The sequence below is a fragment of the Phoxinus phoxinus genome (genome assembly GCF_949152265.1).
Source record: "Phoxinus phoxinus genome assembly, chromosome: 1".
Taxonomy (NCBI): Eukaryota; Metazoa; Chordata; class Actinopteri; order Cypriniformes; family Leuciscidae; genus Phoxinus; species Phoxinus phoxinus.
Window position 1 is genome coordinate 16274264 of NC_136876.1, and position 20677 is coordinate 16294940.

The 20677-nt window shown below is 38.5% G+C and overlaps 1 protein-coding gene across 1 annotated transcript in view; it reads right to left on the reverse strand.

Annotated features, from left to right (window-relative positions):
* The window catches only part of glis2b (GLIS family zinc finger 2b), a 38149-nt gene that overhangs the window by 15918 nt on the left and 1554 nt on the right, over positions 1–20677 (reverse strand). The window lies entirely within an intron of this gene.

Here is a 20677-nt window from a genome sequence, read left to right on the forward strand (position 1 = left end):
CCCACCTCCTTATTTTTACAAAACACGCCAATCGATCTGTTTTCCTCAAAGGAGCTCCCGCCAGTGCAGTGCTGTGTGCCCCGTTTCAAGTGTCTTCCTGTAAAAAAAAAAAAATGCTTTTGAGAAACGTACACGACGTTATGTAATTACCCAAAACGGAGAGGGAGGGAGAAACCGAGAATGGATGAAGGAAGGAAAAATGGTGAGGAGAAAGCCACATAAATCCTGGAAGGATCTGAGGCGAGCGTCAGCGGGGAAGGCTGCCAGGCAGAGAAAGTGGGCCGACTTATAAAAAAGTGTGAGAGTAAGGGAAAAAAAGGAGGAGAAGAGGAGAGATAAAAGATGCAAAACACAGCGCAATGCTCTGTTCCTAAACCTAGTGAGCTTGCTGTCTATTAACTTCATATGCATAGGCTTATGACTTGTCAACATCACTATGCTTCTGACTCTTAACTCTTTCAGTCTTTATTTAAAAACATTTCCTCTGAAAGTTTGAGTTAGAATAGTTTGCAAGAGCGCGATCATAAACACGATGAAGGCAAACTAGTGAGTAGATGAGTTTCCCTGTTCGACTGATGGACGTTTAATGTCCTCGACAACCACTAGTCACAGTTAGACACTTTAATGGTGTATTTTATGTCATACAATAAATCGTGAAAATATATTGAGCTTGTGTTCACCACAGACCTTATTTCAGGCATTTAGCCAAAAACTCATTAACTGATTGGAATCATACATGCTAAAATGCTAACTCATTTGTCGTTTCCAAGTTTTTGGATACATCTACAAAAATACATCATCCCTGCAGCCCTCTGTAGATTAATGTTAGCATGTTGCTAAGCTAACCAGCAGTAGACTACTCTAAAATAAATAAAACAAGACCGGCTTTAACCAAGCTAACGTGGTTTTCTGCTATCTCAAAATGGCTAGTCTGTTGTTCGGCTGTTTTAACTGGTCTCCCAGCCTGACCAGCTGACAAGTTACCGGTTTGTGTAGATGAAACTTGCCTAGTGGCTATAGCTAAGACCGGCAAAACCAGTTTAGCAAATTAAAGCTGCTTTCTTGTAGCGGCTGCTCAAATACTGGGTAAAGCTAGTCAGAGTGTAGTAAGAATGTACTATTTACCCTGCATTAGGTGTCGTTCGCAGGATAGATGGGGAGCAACTGAATATGGCGATCTTGCGATTGTGCGAGACACTGAAAGATAATGACAACTTTACACAGCAGCTTCACAGCCACACTAAATAGCACTCTTAGTATGAAGCACACACAATATTTGATGGTGAGTTTTCCATTAGCATATTTGTAACACAATACCCTGATAATCATTTAAAAAGGAAAATAGTGCGTACAATAATTGGGTAAAAATACAAAACATTCAGTATCGAATTAACCAAGAGTGTATTTAGTTTATACTGTATATAGAGCTTGTAGCAACGCATTCTGAGATTGCCAAAGATGCATGCAATGCTGCCCTAAAATTAGCTCAAAATGAGTCATCTTATAAGACAGCATAATAGTTTTGCTTATATTTTGGAACAGCCTTCCCATTGGGAGCATGCATATGATGCCTTATAAAGCTGTCTAGTTAGGGAGCTCACTAGGTTTTGGAGCGGAGAGAAGCAGGCGAGGTGAAGGACTGCAACAGGAAGCTTCTTGCCAGCCTATTGATGGCTCACGGCCAGAAATCTCAGACATTAAGGAATTCCTCACAGGGTTGGGAAGGAGGGAGGGAAAAACAGAGAGAACTGCGTTTAGGAAGTGAGCACGACCTGGGAAAGACCCAAAAGGGCCAAAAAAGAAGTGATTAAACACCACTTATGCCAACCAAATGATGTCCTAAACGCACTGTGATGTTGTTATGGTGTCGACAGACAATGAAAAATATTTGAGATTTATGAAGCGAATTGATTTAACATCATAACAATTCTCTCAGCTTCTGTGTCTATCATCTCTCACTGAAAACAGATTGAATATGTCATTTTGATGAAATATTACTAGGCCAAAAATTAACAATGAAACGTATGAACTGTTCATAATAAGATCCAAAACATGCATTTATAAAATAGAGGGCCGATATTCATTTCATGCCGATGACGTGCTGTTTGTAATCCATACTTCAAAATCTGGCCATATTTCCCAGTCAACCGGATATGTAAATGATACAAAATGTGGGGCGGAGCTTTTATTTATTCTTCAGGAATTTATTTTATTGTATAAAAGTGGGCGTGGCATTCCAGACAGGTGGTTAAACAAGTCGGGTGTTCATAGGGGAGGGGCTAAAAAAGTAAGAGGGATTTGTGACATCATCCGAAAATTGACCGTTCGCAAAGACCCGCCCTCTTTAGTTATTGTTGCTATGTCCGACAAGCTACGCCGCTCTCACGCCACACCATGTTCTCACGCAGAGAAAAATACACCGCGGAGCAGAGAGGAGACTGACAACGCGCCGACAGACAGGACAGACCAACTTACTTTTGATATTAAACAAAGTCTCACCTTACAAATTTGGCAATTTTTTTTAAAGAAATTTAAACAATAAATACCGTTTTGTGGCTCTTTAATGTGTCTGACGCTGTAGAGCCTATTAAAGCTGCTCGTGAACCGATCATCTCTGCCTTCTAGCTAATTTATAGCATCAAATAAACATGAATGCACATAAGAAGGAATGTTGTTTTAACCGCGGAAAGGCGTCAGTACACTCCGCTTTTCAAGTTCAAATCCTCCCATGTTAATCTACTAACTCTCCTGACTGCTTTGTCGGACAAAATGGCGGATGGCGAAGTATGATTGGTCAGATCACCTGTCAATCAAACTCCCTGCGAAGGCTCAATTGGCATTGCTTTTAAAAGGTTATTTGAAAAAATTCTAAATTCTCCTTTTGCATTCCACAGAAAAATAACAGTAATGAAAACACAGTCTTCAGGAGGGTGTAAATACAGTCAGTTTTGATTTAATGTTGCTATCCTGATGATTGTTTGTTTATTCTCGCAGCAGAGTAAACGTCACTGGTGGACGGGGCAGTTTTGACGGTTTTACACACTGTATTTATCGTTCCCGCAGTAAACACAGGCGAAGGTGCGATTATGAAACACAAGCTGACCTGACTTGACTCGGGGGTCTGACCTCAGGGGTGGAGGAAGGGTCACGCTCGGGGTTTTTGTGTCTGTCACAAGATACAACAGCTCTGCTACATGCTGTTCTGTATTACTGCCTGTCCTCCCCGTCTGGAACAGTCACACTTTGTCTCCTAAACTCATGTTTCAAACCAGCTTTAAACATCATATAATTCTTGACTCAATTACTCCACATGTAGTTTCACTGAAAACATTTTGCTATCAAGTATATACAGGCGAGGTTTAAGTACGTATTTGAATCAGTATTTGGATTTAGGCCATATGTTTGTGGAGCGTCTGACGTGTTTTTAGGGCGTTGTTCCATACATTTTTGTGAGGGCATGTATAGCTTTAAGGAAACAGGAGGTATTGTGGGACGACGTGGGGTTTACATCTTTGGCTTTGGCAAAAGAAGCGTAAGCGCCTTCCGAGCACCAGGGAGCTTTTATATTAGCCTCTCAAAGCTGAGTTCTGACGTTTAAAGTCACCATGAAATCAAAATTGACAGGTCTATTTTTTTTTTATTTATTTTTTTATATTGCACTATTTATTACAAATATTTATTACAAAAACATAATTGTTTTGTTTTTTTTGCCCACAATCTTTAATCAAACTAACTTCCCCTCCCTCTTGCAGCTCATCTCTTCTCTTCTCTTCTCTGATGATGTTTACTGGTGTGAGGGTGGGGCAAACTGTCACTCACATGAGATCCAACAATGGCAAATCACAACCATCCAATCACAACCAGCACATAAACCTGATTTATTCAATTCCACATGGATAAAATAAAGCTCCGCCCTACATTTGTTCTTGTTCGAGAAGCCGTTTCACTCAGATATACGTCACAATAGGGAAGAGAAGACTATCACAACTTCTAACTTTACCAGTGTTCGCATATATGTGTGTTTGTTCGTGTGCATTGGACTATTTGACTATTAAGTATTCATTTACATAATTAATAATTAAAATTTTGCAAATTATTAGCATTTTTCTATTTTTGTTTTTAATTTTCTACTTAAAAATATGTTTTACAAAAATCCTTTACACAAAATAACTACTTATGAAGCAACATTGCATAAGATATCGACCCTTGTTTTCAGAGAATGTGTTTGTATCTTGAATGAAATTTTTAAAAAAAAAGTACAATCCTACTTAATATCCAGCATCGTCTTTGGATATTTTAGCTGGAAAAACAGGCCACAATACTACTTAAAAGCATGCATTGCATGAAAAAAATCTGTTGCAATTTATTATTAAAAAAGTCTGTTCATTGGGCAGCTATTTTTTTAGAATAGGCATACAAGTATACAAGTAAAAATGTAGAAAATTTTAAATTCTTTAAGATCATGCTAAACAAGTGGAGTAGAAACACACAGTTATTGAATCACTTCTTTTTTACTTTCATTAATGGAAAAGCATGTGGCTTTTTCACTGAAATGCTTGATTGCTACATCCGCCATTTTGAGCGTTACGATTCGTTTTCTACGAATGTTCCCCTTTTTACTCCCTCTGATCACTATTTTCTTCTTATTTTAAGTGGGGTGTGTAGTGAAGGAGGGGATTTCCCTTGAAAATAATACAACGTCACCTAAGTATACTGCAAATTGTGGAAAACGGAAGCAGAGAAGAAATACATAATTTCTAAAACGTTGTTTACTTGCGTGATGAATCTGGAAGAATGTTTTATTCTGAATGGCCGACTGCTCAAATTTTCTTTGTTTAGATCTTATCATAATTCACAATAGCTCTTTAAATATCACCACTTTCAATTAACATGGCACTGTTATGTCATTTGTTATGATGACCAGCGCACGAAATGGCACTTATCCCTCGACTATAAACCTCGTGGCAGAGGACCACACAATTAATGAGATTTCATCAGAGGCGATCTGCGAAAATGCAAATACATTTTTGTAGCTCACAACACATTGCCTTACAATGCAGCACATAAACCTGATAATAGCGCTGTTTGCACTGAAATCATAGAGCCAGGAGTGGAAGCCAAGGTTAATGCTGAGCAAACAGCATAGGATCAGTGAAACAAAAAGGAAGATGAGTGATTGGGCATATACAGATGAATCACTTTTTGCCAACCGACAGCATGAATCAATGCTGAATATGTCGATAAACATCCACAAACTAAGTATTTGCCGTTTTTTCGTTCCATTTTACATTACATACATGCAGAGTACGGCTTGAATTCGGTATAAAAGCAATCCATCTTTACTTAAATATACTTATTGTATATTTAATGCATTATAAAAGTATTTTTAATGCATTGTATGTTCTCGTGAATAATTGTAACCACAGTTATAATACAGTATAATTCATAACAATCACTGTTACACCTTTAGAAAGAATATTAAAACATGACAAACAACAAATTTCAGATGCAACAAGGAATCTGCAAATATAATGCATTTTAACTTTGGTTACAATTATTTTGTACAATGCATTATACATAATAAGCTTGAGTGTTACCATATCGTCCATGCATTCGCTAATGATTGATGTCAAGCTAAGTTTGATGAAATGTGCACAATTATTGATTTGCTTTATAATTTGCTTTATTGTTGAACTGGTTTTGTTTCATAACTAATTAACTTTGCAACACACACACTGTATTAGAACTAAACGGAATCAATGAGAAATTAAACTGAGCTGAATAACGAATAACACATTTTCTTTTTAGAGCTGATTTACAGTTGAAGTTGTATTTCATTTATGCATTTGGCAGATGCTTTTATCTAGTGACTTACATTGAAATTCCCTGCATCGAACCCAAGACCTTGGCGTTGCTAGCGCTATGTTCTTTATTAATATTGCACTACATAAATAAATGTGTCTTACTCTTGACTTGATAATGAATGATTAGTAACGTTGAATTCTCCCGGTCACATTTAGTGTAGGCTAATGCATATTTCATCGCTGTTTATCTCTGAATAAATTGTCTCCGGAGAGCAGCTCTTTCAATCTTCGTGTCTCTTGCAGACTAGAGTTGAAAACGTTCATGAAAATGTTTGCTGTAATATCCAAAGGGACAAATATTTTATTTTCATTTAAAAAAATGTTAGATTCATGATATGTTTTATTATACAGTAGTGGCCAAACGTGATATCTGGGGGGGATAATTGGTTTTATTTACCCTATAAGTTAAATTAAACCATCAAAATATGAGGAAAATATTTTCTATTTTTAAAATAGTTTAAATCGTCCCTTTGGAATTATAAGGTTCTATCTGACATTTTTGTCAAAATTGAGTTAGTCACATATTCTTATTCTGTGACAACTTATGTACATTATGTGATGTTGTGTTTTAAGTTGTGTACATTTTGGAACTTTTTATTTAGAAAATAAAAAGGTTCTTTCTACACAGTCGAATGGAATGCAAAAACTTTAAAGCTCAATATCTCAAAACCAGTCAGAATGCAGATAGAACCTTATAATTCCAAGGTGGCGAAATATAAGATAAAACCAAAACACTAAACTTGGTTAAGATATTTATCTGACAAATTTTCTTTGGCAAGAATGGCAGACTACAGCTACAGTTTTTTTGTTTTGTTTAAATAAATAAATAAATGTCACAGGAGAAAGCATTAATTGACATAACCAGTTATTTATATTTCATTGGTTTTCTCTTGTTTTTGCATGTTTATAATTTCTTTGTATGACAGCCTGGCCAAAAATAATGTCTGCATAACTTATATTGTCAAGTTTCAGTAATTTTGTTTTGTCATTAATTGTTTTTCATTTAAATAGTTAATAATTTTTTTTTATATTTTTAGTTTCAGTTTATCTAGTTCTGTCAAATCAATGAATCGCAGCAGAAAAAAGTTTGTGTGTGTATATATATATATATATATATATATATATATATATATATATATAAAGGGAATGGAATCGAACTTGGGTTTCGACTGTGAGAAAAGTCTCTACTTTCTCTTTCCGCTTATGTAACAAACCAAAAACATCTATCAGAGTAATGGGGTTGCTTTACGTCAAAGTTATTAAGCTTCGCGACCAATCTCAGGCAATTTGTCTAAATCGGCATTGGCCAGCCCTTGACTTGTTTTTTTCCCCAGCTCTGCATCATTTCGGTGTCTCTTTCTCTCTCTCCTCCTTTCCCCTCTCCCTCAATCCGTTTTGATTCCTGCCGCCTCCAGCCGCAAACAGTGATGCAATCCGCAGACTCCTGCGTGCAATAACAGGGCCTGGAGAGTGCTAGCAGGGCAGGGCGGTCTGCATTTCTCTCGTCGTCTGAAACGAATAAAAAGCGCATTGGGAAGAGAGCACCAAAGAGTAGGAAAAAGAAAAGCAGGGGTCTGGAATGGTGAGAGCCAGACAGAAACGAGACAGCTCATATTAAGAGCTCATTGTTTGCTTGTGGTTAGTATTTCTTTGCTAATTTCTGCTTTTAGGACAGAAGTAGATGGTTTTTAGCATTCAAGCATGAGGGTGGCATATTGTTTGCTTTGCTTCAAAGGTTGAGGAGCTTGACTTACTCTTAAAGTCCCCCTGTAGTCAATCATTTTATCCCTTAAAACTCATCTTTAATCACCAAAATTACATATTTAAATGTTTTTTCCCTAAAATTCTTCATGCCTTAAAATAGCGTGAATGTAACTCTACACCCTTGCCTCATTTGGTATACGCGGATCTATGAATATGCAAATGAGCCCCGCCTCCACTCACTCACTCCAGCTCAGAGATCCACTGGTTGACGATCACACGTTGATCTGATTGGTTACAAGGTAGTTTGTGACGTTAGAAACACCAGCGATTTCAAACCGTGTTTTTGAGACTGTCTTTGGTTCACTGCCGTTTTAAGGAGAAACTCGGCAATGGTGTCGACTTATGAATTTGCCTTAAATCATATTAAAAACACCACATATAGATGTATAAAAAACTTGATTTTCATGCACTTTAATGCAGCTCCTAAATAGACAAGAATGTAATCTCAGAGAAGTGGAACAGGGACGATCTATCCCTGACTACAACGTTCTCTAGAAAATGTATATCCTAGTCTGCAGTTAGCTTTACTTTAAAGGGATAGTTCACCCTAAAATTACATTTGACTATTTACTCACCCTGGTGTTCTTCTAATGCCATATGCCCTTCTTTCTGTCATGGACTACAAAAGGAGAATTTTTTTCAAATGTTCCACTTGCGCTCCTCCATATAATGTCAGTGAATAGTGCCTAGCATTAAGCTTGGTAAATAATCCCGCAGAATGATCCCATGATCCCATCCCATTTCTTTAAATTACAGTAAAAATTCAAAATATTATAGCATAGGCTATAAAGAAATAATAAAAATTTTTTTTAAAAAATAGTCCAACTGAAACTCTAAATCATAAGAATTCCCTACAATCTGGCTGTTTGAGGAAAAATGCATATTTTTTCAAGACAGAAATGTGTCCGTATGCTTGCCGGATCCATGCAGTTGAAGCAGAACCCATTCTCTCCGTTTTTCTATTCTACATTTCTGCAGTGAACTGTTGAACTTCTAAAAACAGCTTGCGAACGGCCTTTGACTGCACAGACCCCATCTCTCCACTCACTGGTGAACTCTAGCAGACCTCAGCGTAGATGGAGAGTGCGATTATGGTCAGTTTATGGTGATGTTTGTGCATATTTCTGTTGATTGTTCCTCAGATCCGCCCCTTGACTCGACCTAGCCCGCTCGGCCCTGCTGAGACAGACCTCCCCTGGAGGCGGCGGAGGGGAAAAGCATTCGAGGTCAGCGCAGGAATGCCGGGGGATTGGCACCTGGCTAAATCCTGGAAGCACACACACACTCTCACTTTTTCCACTCTCTGCTGAGACTCCACGTGGAGCCTACCTACGAAAACACGGCATTCCTCTGCGTGCAACCAAACAATATTCCGAAGTCACCACACAGCCTGTGCAGACATGCACGCGCCTGTCAAATGAACAGGTCAGTGAGTGCATGAAAACTCGAGAGCTGTTAAAGGTATAGTTCAACCAACAATTAAAATGCTGTCATTATTTACTCATCATCATGTCGTTCTAAACCCATGTTGCTTGCTTTCTTTAGCAGAAAACAAAAGAAGGTCATTTGAAGAATGTTTTAATCCATAGGCTACAATTCATGTCAACAGAGTCCAGGGGCTGGAATCACGAAAATCTTCTTATTAAGAAAAACATTTAAAGAGCATTACATTCTAAACAGTTCGAAAGAATGTTCCAATTCTTGGAAAATTCTCTAATATTTTCTTAACGTGCCCCAATTGACCGTTCACAAAGACCCGCCCCCCTTAGTTACTGTTGCTATGTCCGACAAGCTACACCACTCTCACGCCACACCATGTTCTCACGCAGAGAGAAATACATCGTGGAGCAGAGAGGAGACTGACAACGCGCTGACAGACAGGACAGACCAGGTCACTTTTCAGTTACTTTTGATATTAAACATATAAAACAAAGTCTCACCTTTCAAATTTGGTCATTTTTTTTAAAGAAATTGAAACAATAAATACCGTTTTGTGGCTCTTTAATGTGTCTGACAGATCGCTGTAGAGCCTCAGTTAAAGCTGCTCGTGAACCGATCATCTCTTCCTTCTAGCTAATTTATAGCATCAAATAAACATGAATGCACATAAGAAGGAATGTTGTTTTAACCGCGGAAAGGCGTCAGTACACTCTCTCAGTACACAGTTCAAATCCTTCTTATGTTAATCTACTAACTCTCCTGACTGCTTTGTCAGACAAAATGGCGGATGGCGAAGTATGATTGGTCAGATCACCTGTCAATCAAGCTCCTTTTCAGATATTAGCTTTCATGTAGTGAATAATATAGCTGTTTGTGAGTAAAAGCTCTGCAAAGTTTCAAAGATCAAAGTGCAGATAAATGGAGTTATTGTCTCCTAAAAGAAAGATCCGATTCTGAATTGCCTGAAACGAGTCGTCAGTAATTACAGTCTTACTTCCTCCTGCATGAACTTACTTAGGTTTGTTTTCAATTATTCATTGACTGCCCGTGAACAACGTCTACTTTGACTCTTAAACACTGTAGTTGTAGCTGAGACTGGAAGTTTGGTTCGAGTCCACTTTGATGAACTTCCACAGGATGAGGACTCAAGCTTGAATCGTTTTTGACATGTGCTGTAAGCAGTAGACCAGTCACAACAGAATGGGCCGTCTGACCAATCAGAGCAGAGTAGACCAGTCACAACAGGCTGGGCCGTCTGACCAATCAGAGCAGAGTAGACCAATCACAACAGAATGGGCCATCTGACCAATCAGAGCAGAGAAGACCAGTCACAACAGAATGGGCCGTCTGACCAATCAGAGCAGAGTAGACCAATCACAACAGAATGGGCCATCTGACCAATCAGAGCAGAGTAGACCAGTCACAACAGAATGGGCCGTCTGACCAATCAGAGCAGAGTAGACCAATCACAACAGAATGGGCCATCTGACCAATCAGAGCAGAGTAGACCAGTCACAACAGAATGGGCCGTCTGACCAATCAGAGCAGAGTAGACCAATCACAACAGAATGGGCCATCTGACCAATCAGAGCAGAGTAGACCAATCACAACAGACTGGGTCATCTGACCAATCAGAGCAGAGTAGACCAATTACAACAGAATGGGCCGTCTGACCAATCAGAGTAGAGTAGACCAATCACAACAGACTGAAAGAAAATCATACAGGATTGGAATGACATGAGGGTGAGTATATGATGACAGGATTTTCATTTTGCAGTGAACTAACCTAACTGTAAATACACATGAGATTGTCCAGAAACTCAAGATTTTACTTCAACCATTGGGTGTCTGATGTCTGGGGCGTAGAGCGAGGGTCTGGCGTTCCCTTCCATCCCACAGTGTTAACAGACTCCGAGCCGCAGATTTACGGGAGCTGACGAGCGCATGGAAACTCGGCACGTTGGGCAACGACCTTCTGCCATATTTCAGTTCTCTGCAGCGACGCCGAGAGCGAATGTCATGACAAGCATGAGCTTAGCCACTCGAGGGGCTCTTGCTTTTATAAGAGGAATAAAACATACAGCAGGCAGGCTGCTCTTTGAGTTCGGGCCAACACTGGGCGCAGTGGATATACTTCAAACTTCGGGAGGTGCCGTCTCAGTCTCGCACTCATTTCCTCAATACCAATATTACAGCGGAGGAAAAAAAAATCTCTTTTTGAGTTTCTGATTTTTTTTTTTTTTTTACTAAAAGCCCATGCACTCACTGCAAAAAAAGTTATAACTCTTATTTATTAGTAAAATATCTAAACATTCTTAAATCAAGATATATTTACTTGAAAATCAAAAATGACAGATATTTGCCCGGTTTCACAGACTAGGCTTAAGCTAGTCCCAGACTAAAATGCATTTTTGAGCTGTTTTGACTAAAAGCAACCTGCACTGATATATCTACAAAATATGTCAATGCCATTGTTTTGTGTCAAGACTCACATCCGTAATGTTTTTTTCTAAGGCATGTTTATAAAAGTCATTTAAATTTGAACTAAGGTCTAATCCTGGCTTAATCTATGCCTTGTCTGTGAAACCAGGGCAGTGAGTCTTGTTTTCTAAAGAAATTTTTTTTTTTTAATTAAGCGACTTCATGCTTAAAACAAGTACAAATATCAGCTAATGGTGTCAGAAAAATAATCTTTATTGAATTAAGTTAATTTTTCTGCCCCCAATTGCAGATATTGTTTTCTTGTTTTAAACGTAAACTCACTTAACTTTGCTACATTTTTCAGAAAACAAGACTTACCTCAAGTCATTTGCATCTATATTGAGTTAAGAATGATATCAAGATATATACAATTTACATATTCTGGAAAACAGGTCAGGAATAATTTTTTTTGCAGTGTGGCATATGTTCACGGAGCAGTTAAGCCGAAATCAAGCGTAATTTGATAGATGTGACTCCTAGCCGCTCGGCCTCGAGGGACGTCAGTGGTGTCAGGATCCCGGCGGTGCACGTGATAGAGTATTGTGGTGATTTTCTAATTTGGCCAGGATTCCTCCGGCATGTTGATGGACACCTGTGTGTTGCGGGCTGGAGGCGTCGGGAAGGTTTCTGGGAACGAGGAGCTGTTCAGGAGTGAGAGGCTGGGCGGGTGTTCAGATCTCGAAACCAAAACACACTGCGGTGGAAAGAAAACAGGAAGATGAAGGAACTCAGAGCAAAACAATGTAATTAGATGACAAATTAAAGTGATGTTAAGTCATGCTGGTGGTGGTTTAACCCAGAAACATTTCATCCGCCGAACCCCTTTGACCTAAAATATTGACTTGACAGCACCCTCTGAGATTTAAAGGTGATATTTTAATCATTTAACAACACATTTGCATATTCATGGTTTTCTGATGTAGGTTAATGGTCACATGATATGCAAGTACACAATGTTTTTATAGGGTAAAATGTGAGCTTAAATGAATAATATATATATTATATATATTTAGTATATGCAGTTCTATGAATATGCAAATGAGCCCCGCCTCCACTCACTCACTCACTCCAGCTCAGAGATCCACTGGTTGACGATCACACGTTGATCTGATTGGTTGCAAGGTAGTTTGTGACGTCAGAAACACCAGCGATTTCAAACCGTGTTTTTGAGACTGTCTTTGGTTCACTGCAGTTTTATAAATACTCAGCAATGGTTTCGACTTATGAATTTGCGCATTGTTTGTCTTAAAGCATATTAAAAACACCACATAGACATATAAACAACATTAAAAGCTGGATTTTCAACACAGGGGGACTTTAATGCTGTCAAAACATACAAAATAAAAAGACATTTGCTTTTTTCATATTACATTACTGTTTAATTTTACATTGACCAGAAATCATGCGATTCATTATTTTATATAATTGACAGCTTTAGTTTTTTAACAGAAATAAAATAAATCTAGCATTGTGGAAATATAATAATAAAGTTTTTAATCTGTCTTCCCTAAATCAATGTATGAATAATGGTTTGTATTTATGTTGTATCTTTTTTAGTGAGCTTCTCCTTGCCTTTGTTGATCTTGAGGATAATAATAAATGTTTATTTTTTAACATTTTAAGTCTTTATTTGGGGTTATACTGTACATCTAAATAAGGTAGAAAAAATGGTCAATACATATTTAATAAATATTCAAAAATGTATTATAATCTGTTTAGACTTTTAAAATACATTTGCTATATTATATTCATTTTAATATTATTTATATTTGTAAGATAATAAATAATAAATTTTAAGATGCCATATTTTAGGCAAGACAATGTTTTAATAGACAATATATTGCTTCTGCTTCAGTACAGTAACAATAAAAAGGACGATTATTTAATTTTGCAAACAAAAGTTGTCTTGTTTTCTCAAGCACTAGGCCTTTATCCATGAAAATATATGGCTACATTCGTTCTTTTCATCATATTTGGGTTACTTAAAATCAGATAGCTTTAAAAAAAACTGTATTGTATATACCATGACCAAAACCACACAACTTTTTAATTTAAATCTTCGAGCCATGCATCTCAAAACCACCAAAATGACCTCGCAGGATCCTGATGTGTCCCTGAAAACCTCAAATGAATGTCTATTGCAATATAAAGACGTTTTGCAGGAAGACAGTGGACGTCGTTTCTGATCTTCTACCTATTTTCCCTCTCAGACACACACACACACACACACTCTTTTCTCTCTGCCTCTGTTCTTCTTTCCTTCTGTGTCTCTGCCAGCCTGTTCTCTCGTTCCCCTCACATGGGGCGCCTGTTTTCTCAAAGCAAGACCGCCCTCCCCTCAATACTCGCCCCCTCCGATCCCTGGCAGCCAGACAAGGTCAACATGACAGGATTTTCCCCCTCCTTCCCTCTTTCTCTCGCCCTTTATCTCCCTCTGTTTCTTTGACTCAGCTCCGCTCCTCCAGAAACACGAAGGGTCTTTCATCTTCAGTCTCCATCAGAGAGAGCAAACAAGGGACAGAGCGATAGATAGGCAGTGTGAGTACTGTACCTGGAGAGGTATCATCTCGGTGTGATGGATGGAGTGAGAGTTTATATACAACGAATAATGCAGCGTAGTTGTCTGTAGATGAAAGTACATTTCAAAGGCAGCTCAAATTAGAGGCCTTTATTGAAGAGTATGTGCTTGGGGTACTGTACCATATTTATATACCATATTCAGATGGTATCTCAAGAGTCAAGTATTACCGCTGTGGTACTATAGGGTCGGTGATGCATCAAAAATATACGTTTTAGTCATGATGATATTTCTAGAGATATAAAATTAAACAATACAATGAATTTCACAGTGATTTTACTGTACTTTTTATTTGTCAATTGTTTTCTTAGATTTGCGACGCATTTTAAGTCTCTTTATAGGAGCAAAAGTGGCGAGTTTGATTTATTAATTCAATGTAAATCACTTCAAACTCATTTTAGAGTCAACTCAACTCTGATTCAACTATTTGTTTGCATCCTGCATTACCTGTTTTAGTTCTTATATTAAACAATATTAAACATTCTGAATCTACAAGTAGCGTTTAGTTGGTTTCTTTTAAACTGTTTTAGAGTAAACATAAATATCAAGACATGTTGATGATCATTAAAAGGCTAATATATATATATATATATATTTCAAATATAAGGGAAGAACAAAACACTAAATTTGGTAAAAATATTTATCTGACAAAATTATTTGGATAAAAAGGCAAACTACAGAAAAACAAAAAGCTCACAGAAAAAAACATATTGAATACAACAATATCAGTTATTAATATTTCATCTCTTGCTTTTGCATGTGTAGATCATTTCTTTGCATTATCACAAATTCAACAATTGACTCCAACAACCACTGCACAATATTTGAATGAAGGGTGAAGATGTCAGTTTTCCAAGGTCGGATACCATATGTATCGCAAAGCTCCAAGTTTCCAAAACCAGGATAAAATTCCTCCTAAGTAATCAATAGTGTCTCTTAATCTCATAAGTTGTTACATTACACAAACACAGTTGCATTGAAGCTTTTACAGTTCTTGAACTCGCTTTTTTACCAATAGCTTTTTAACCAATATCAAAAGGAAGCACTCCCGTGTTTCATGGTAGAGTCCAATCAAAGAGTTACGATTCACTGTAGAATTTACAGAAAGTACCAAAGATCCCTATTCAACAGCCTCAGCCGTGTGCCAAAGTTAACAGGGAGATACGAGAGCAGTGGGACAGGAGAACTGGAAAAGAGTTGTATCCTCGGATCACTTTATAATGAGGCAGAACGCATTAACATTAGCTCCATCGTTCTTTCGGGCTCAAGACGTGCCACTCGTGATGTACAACTCCAGAGTAACTGTGGGTAACAGGAGATCATGGAAAGAAGGCGGCAGTCCCGGACTCTCACACACATTGACGGGAATGGATTTGCCCGGACACGGAGCCAAGACCAGGCCCAGACTTGAGAGAGCCTTGTTACTCTTTCTGAAATGCTTTAACTCCCTCCCTTCCCTCTTTCTCTGTTCATACAGCTCAGTCTTATTCGCTTATTGTGTTCCAGTTGCGTTATTGTGGCTGTACTGGAAGATCCAGGCTGTTGGCTTTGCAAGTAAATAATAATAACCAGCTGTGCCTCCAGTTTAACTGCTGAAGCCTTCGGCCCGTTATGATCCAGTGCGCAGCTTATTGCTAACAGCTTACAGTTGGAAAACAATTGTGGTGATGTGGCTCTGCAAATTCAGAGTCATGCAGCAAAGGCTTAAACCATTCTCACGATTCTTGAACTTTACTAGTGGTCGATCCGATCAATGTGAGTTATTCAATGGCTGATGCAGATATACGCAACCAGTCAAATTTGTACACACCTTTCATTCTTTACTAGTACTATATTCGCCATCTAAGAAGAATTCAAGTCCTCAAACTTCAATGGAAGTTTGGGAATATACTGACCAAAACGTGTTAAGCTAAAACTCTCTTATAAGACCTTTAAGCTCTGCTCACCCTAGACATTCATCAGCCAGCTTATTCAATAGTGCATCCCGTGAGGTGCATCATGGGATGCACTATTGAATAAGAAACAAGCACTCTTGCTGGCTAATTTTTCTTCATTATCTGGTCGATTTCATAAACCTTAGACCTAAGGATTTCTTTTGGGTTTCTTGTCCTGTTGTGTTCATTTTTCTGTCAAACTTCCTCTCATTTTCTTGCAGTGGTCGTGAGAAGAAAGTATGTGGCTGAGAAGCATAAAAGAAAACAGAAAGTGGAAAGAAGTGAGCGGTGTGGACGCAGTCTGTTTATTTTGGAGTGGTTTGCACCGGAGCCCGGACCATTGGCGGCTCAGAGACGTAGGGACGGGTGGCGTGGACCATCCTCCCGTGTCCCGTGAAGGTGAAGTGGGGGGAGAGAGAGAGAGCGATGGGTCCTCGGGCTGGGGCGGGACCAGGCTCTACGCAGCAGGGAGGACGTGAGCGAAGCGTTCCAAGAGGAAACGGTGAGGCCACACTGTGATTAGTGGTTGCAGTTTAACTGCAGAAAAATGCATGGTCCAAGCCCAGCGAGAGAGGGTGGTTTCACTGGTCTCACCGAGCCTGTGACTCAGGGTCTCTGTGTACTGGACTGGAGTTTGTTTGCGCAGCTCTTTACTGCATCTCTTTTTCACAATTGATTTTAAAGCAGCATTTTGTGGCATTTCCAAGCATTTAAACATGGGGTTTTCCAGAATTACAATAAGCATTTAAATGTACATTTATGCATTTAGCAGATGCATAAAGCGACTTACAAAAGACGAACAAAAGCAATTTGTCATAGAGCCAACAATATATGTTATATACAATGCCAGGATTATAGATAAGTCTTTTCACACACTTTGATGGTATTTTAGAATTTTATATTTTCATTTGTTTTTAAATTTTATGTACATGTATAACACTATACTTGACGTTTTCTTACCTTACAGAGAACTGGTTAACACTGCTACATAAATATTTCTAATAGAAATTTGAACTCGGCCGAGAGAGCTCAACGCACTGCAACAGAAGAAAACACATGCAAATACAGAAACGCAACAAAATACAGAAATGATCTACAAATACTCACAACGCAACCAAATACAGAAACACAACCAAATACAGAAACGCGCTGCAAATACTCACAACACAACAAAATACAGAAATGATCTGCAAATACTCACAACGCAACCAAATACAGAATCGATCTGCAAATACTCACAATGCAATTAAACACAGAAACACACTGCAAGTACTCACAACACAAACAAATACAGAAACGCGCTGAAAATACTCACAATGCAACTAAATACAGAAAGACACTGCAAATACTGACAATGTAACCAAATACAGAAACGCAAACAAATACAGAAACACGCTGCAAATACTCACAACACAACTAAATACAGAAACGCAAACAAATACAGAAACACGCTGCAAATACTCACAACACAACTAAATACAGAAACACACTGCAAATACTCACAATGTAACCAAACACAGAAAAGCCCTACAAATACTGACAAAACAATCAAATACTGAAACGCGCTGTAAATACTCAAAATGCAACCAAATACAGAAACACGCTGCATATACTCACAACACAACCAAATACAAAAACACACTGCAAATATTGACAACGCAACCAAATACTGAATCACGCTGCAAATACTCACAACACAACCAAATACAGAAATGCAACCAATGACAGAAATGCTCTGCAAATACTCACAACACAACCAACTACAAAAACACACTGCAAATAATCACAACACAACCAAATACAGAAACACGCTGCAAATAATCACAACACAACCAAATACAGAAACGCGCTTTAAATATTGACAACGCAACCAAATACTGAATCACGCTGCAAATACTCACAACACAACCAAATACAGAAATGCAACCAATGACAGAAATGCTCTGCAAATACTCACAACACAACCAAATACAGAAACACGCTGCAAATAATCACAACACAACCAAATACAGAAACGCGCTTTAAATACTGACAACGCAACCAAATGCAGAAACACAACCAAATACTGAAACTTGCTGCAAATACTCACAACACAACCAAATACAGAAACACGCTGCAAATACTCACAACACAACCAAATACAGAAACGCGCTTTAAATACTGACAACGCAACCACATGCAGAAACACGCTACATATACTCACAACACAACCAAATACTGAAACTCGTTGTGAATTAGACAACTAGATTAGGAGGTGTTGAAATAAATAAAAGTTGATTTTGTTATTTATACAGACTATTTTAAACAAAATACATTTTTTACAAAATAAATTATTTTTATGAAATCATGATAAATGATTTAATGATACAACTATTTCTACCAACTATTCTTTATTGTTTTTCATCTAGAACTCAGAATGTTTCAGTGAGGAATTCCACGTTCCAGGACTCTTTCTCCGGTCTTTGTTAAATTCCCTGTCGCACTGACCTCCCCAGACCCTCCTCCCACCTTTTAGCAAATGCTAAACATTTATTCCAAGTGGATGTCAGCTGTCTCTGTCCTGAAGTAATGCAGAAGACCGTCTGAAATTCCTATCGCCGAAACCATCTCGTATTCTCAATACTCTCAATTCCATTGCAGAACTCTCCTGAGGTTGTAAATCTAGCCCACGTGGAGGATCACGGGTGTCGTTGTTAAGGCTGAATGCCCTGTGTGGGTTACAGCCTCTAAATACCTAAGGGGTTGTTCAATTGTGGCTTCAAAAAATAACCAATAAAGCAAATTACTTGGTTCTACTGGATACTTAATAACCCACAGAGACACCCAAGAATGCACTTTTGGTGTGCAGACTAGCTATTACAAAGAGAAAATGGCACAAATAAAAAGTTACCGTTCACTCAAAATTAAGATTTGTCATTATTTACTCATGTCTTTCCAAATCTGAATTTCTTTCAGAAGAAGTTGTACTGAATGTCTTGTTCTCTTCATCATAATGGTGACTGTGACTGACAAAGTCCAAAAAATGCTTGTGCACTATATTTCAAGTCACAGTGGCTTTGTGTGAGGATCAGATCACTTTGAAGTGAAAATCTTCCTTGTTTTAGCTCCTGAATCTGATTGACGCTCAAATATAAAGGTTCCAAACTGGGATTTCCGATGCCATAGACAAATCATTTTGGGTTCCTCCATGAACCTTTCAGTGAACAGTTCTAAAAAGAACCATTTGTACATTAGAAAGGTTCTAGATGTTAAAGTTTCTTCATGCCACCATCAATACCAATAAACACCTTTATTTTTAAGAGTGTGTGCACCAAGTTTGGCATCAATTATTGTCATTGACTCCAAACTTGGCACGACAAGTTTTGACTTTCTGTGTTTAAATAAAATGGAATAATTAACCCCCCAAAAATAGGGTAATTAACCCAAAAATGCTGTTCCAAACCTGTATGACGTTTGTGGAAGTCTAAAGAAGACATCTAGAGTCCAAACAACACTGGACCCCATTGACTTATATTGTATTGACAAAAAAAGAACGAAAGTCTGAAACGTTTTTCAAAATATCTACTTTTATGTTCCACAGTATAAATAAAGAAAGCCACATGGGTTTGGAACGACAAGAGGATGAGTAAATGACAGAATGGGTGGACTTACCCTTTAAATATTGGTCTGTTTCTCGCACAATGCCACCATATAGGATTTTGAATATAGTGCACAAATTCTATGGAGTTTGTTCTTTATGTAGTTTTATAGACTCAGCGTTTGATGACGGTGCTGGCGTTCCATTGATTCATGAGTAAAACCCCCCGAAACATCTTCAAACGCTAGCTAAAGCCAAGCACTTCTTTTGGTCTTTTGTCAAATGTTGTGTTTAGACCTTGCAGCGTGCACGCATAAGAACGTGTCCTAAGCCTCGGCGTATTCTTTCAGTTTGGCCCCACGTTTGAGCAAAGACCAGACCGGGGGCCCCTCTTTAGTCACTGAGCATTAGAGAGCGTAATGGGCATGAATTCACAGAAGCGCCTCAGGGTGGGTCATATTTGGCAAACCATCCTGAGCATCGAGAAGAACAAGCGGTATATTCAGTGGCCAGACCCCTCACAAAAGTACGCCAAAGCCTCGGTGTGCCAAGATCTCCGATTTCTGCAACGTTCAGCACTGCTTTAGCTTAAGGAGCTTCACTGCATATGTGAGCCAGAAGCATTTGAAGGTTTTTTTTTTTTTTGTCTTAGAGCACATCTTGAAACAGACAGTCCTATCGTAGAGCTGTCGGTTCATACCGTGAAAACACAAGTCAACGCCGGCACGCACAGCTGGAAGAGAACATACGGTGAAGCGAGGACTCCACGGCAATAATATGAGATGTTTGCACTGTAGCATACGGCAGAAAGCTGTGCACACACACACACACGTGAGAGTATGAGATTGACTATCTCTCAGTTTAAAGGCCTGGATTTCGCCAAGGAATGACATCTGGCAAGATTGGGTCACTTTAGGGACATCTCGATGCATTTATCAAGAACATGAACGGCGATTTTATGTCATTCTAAACAGAAAGGCCGATTATAAAACACAACACGGAGAGGTCAAATGTCATGCAAACCATTGCACAAACTGCA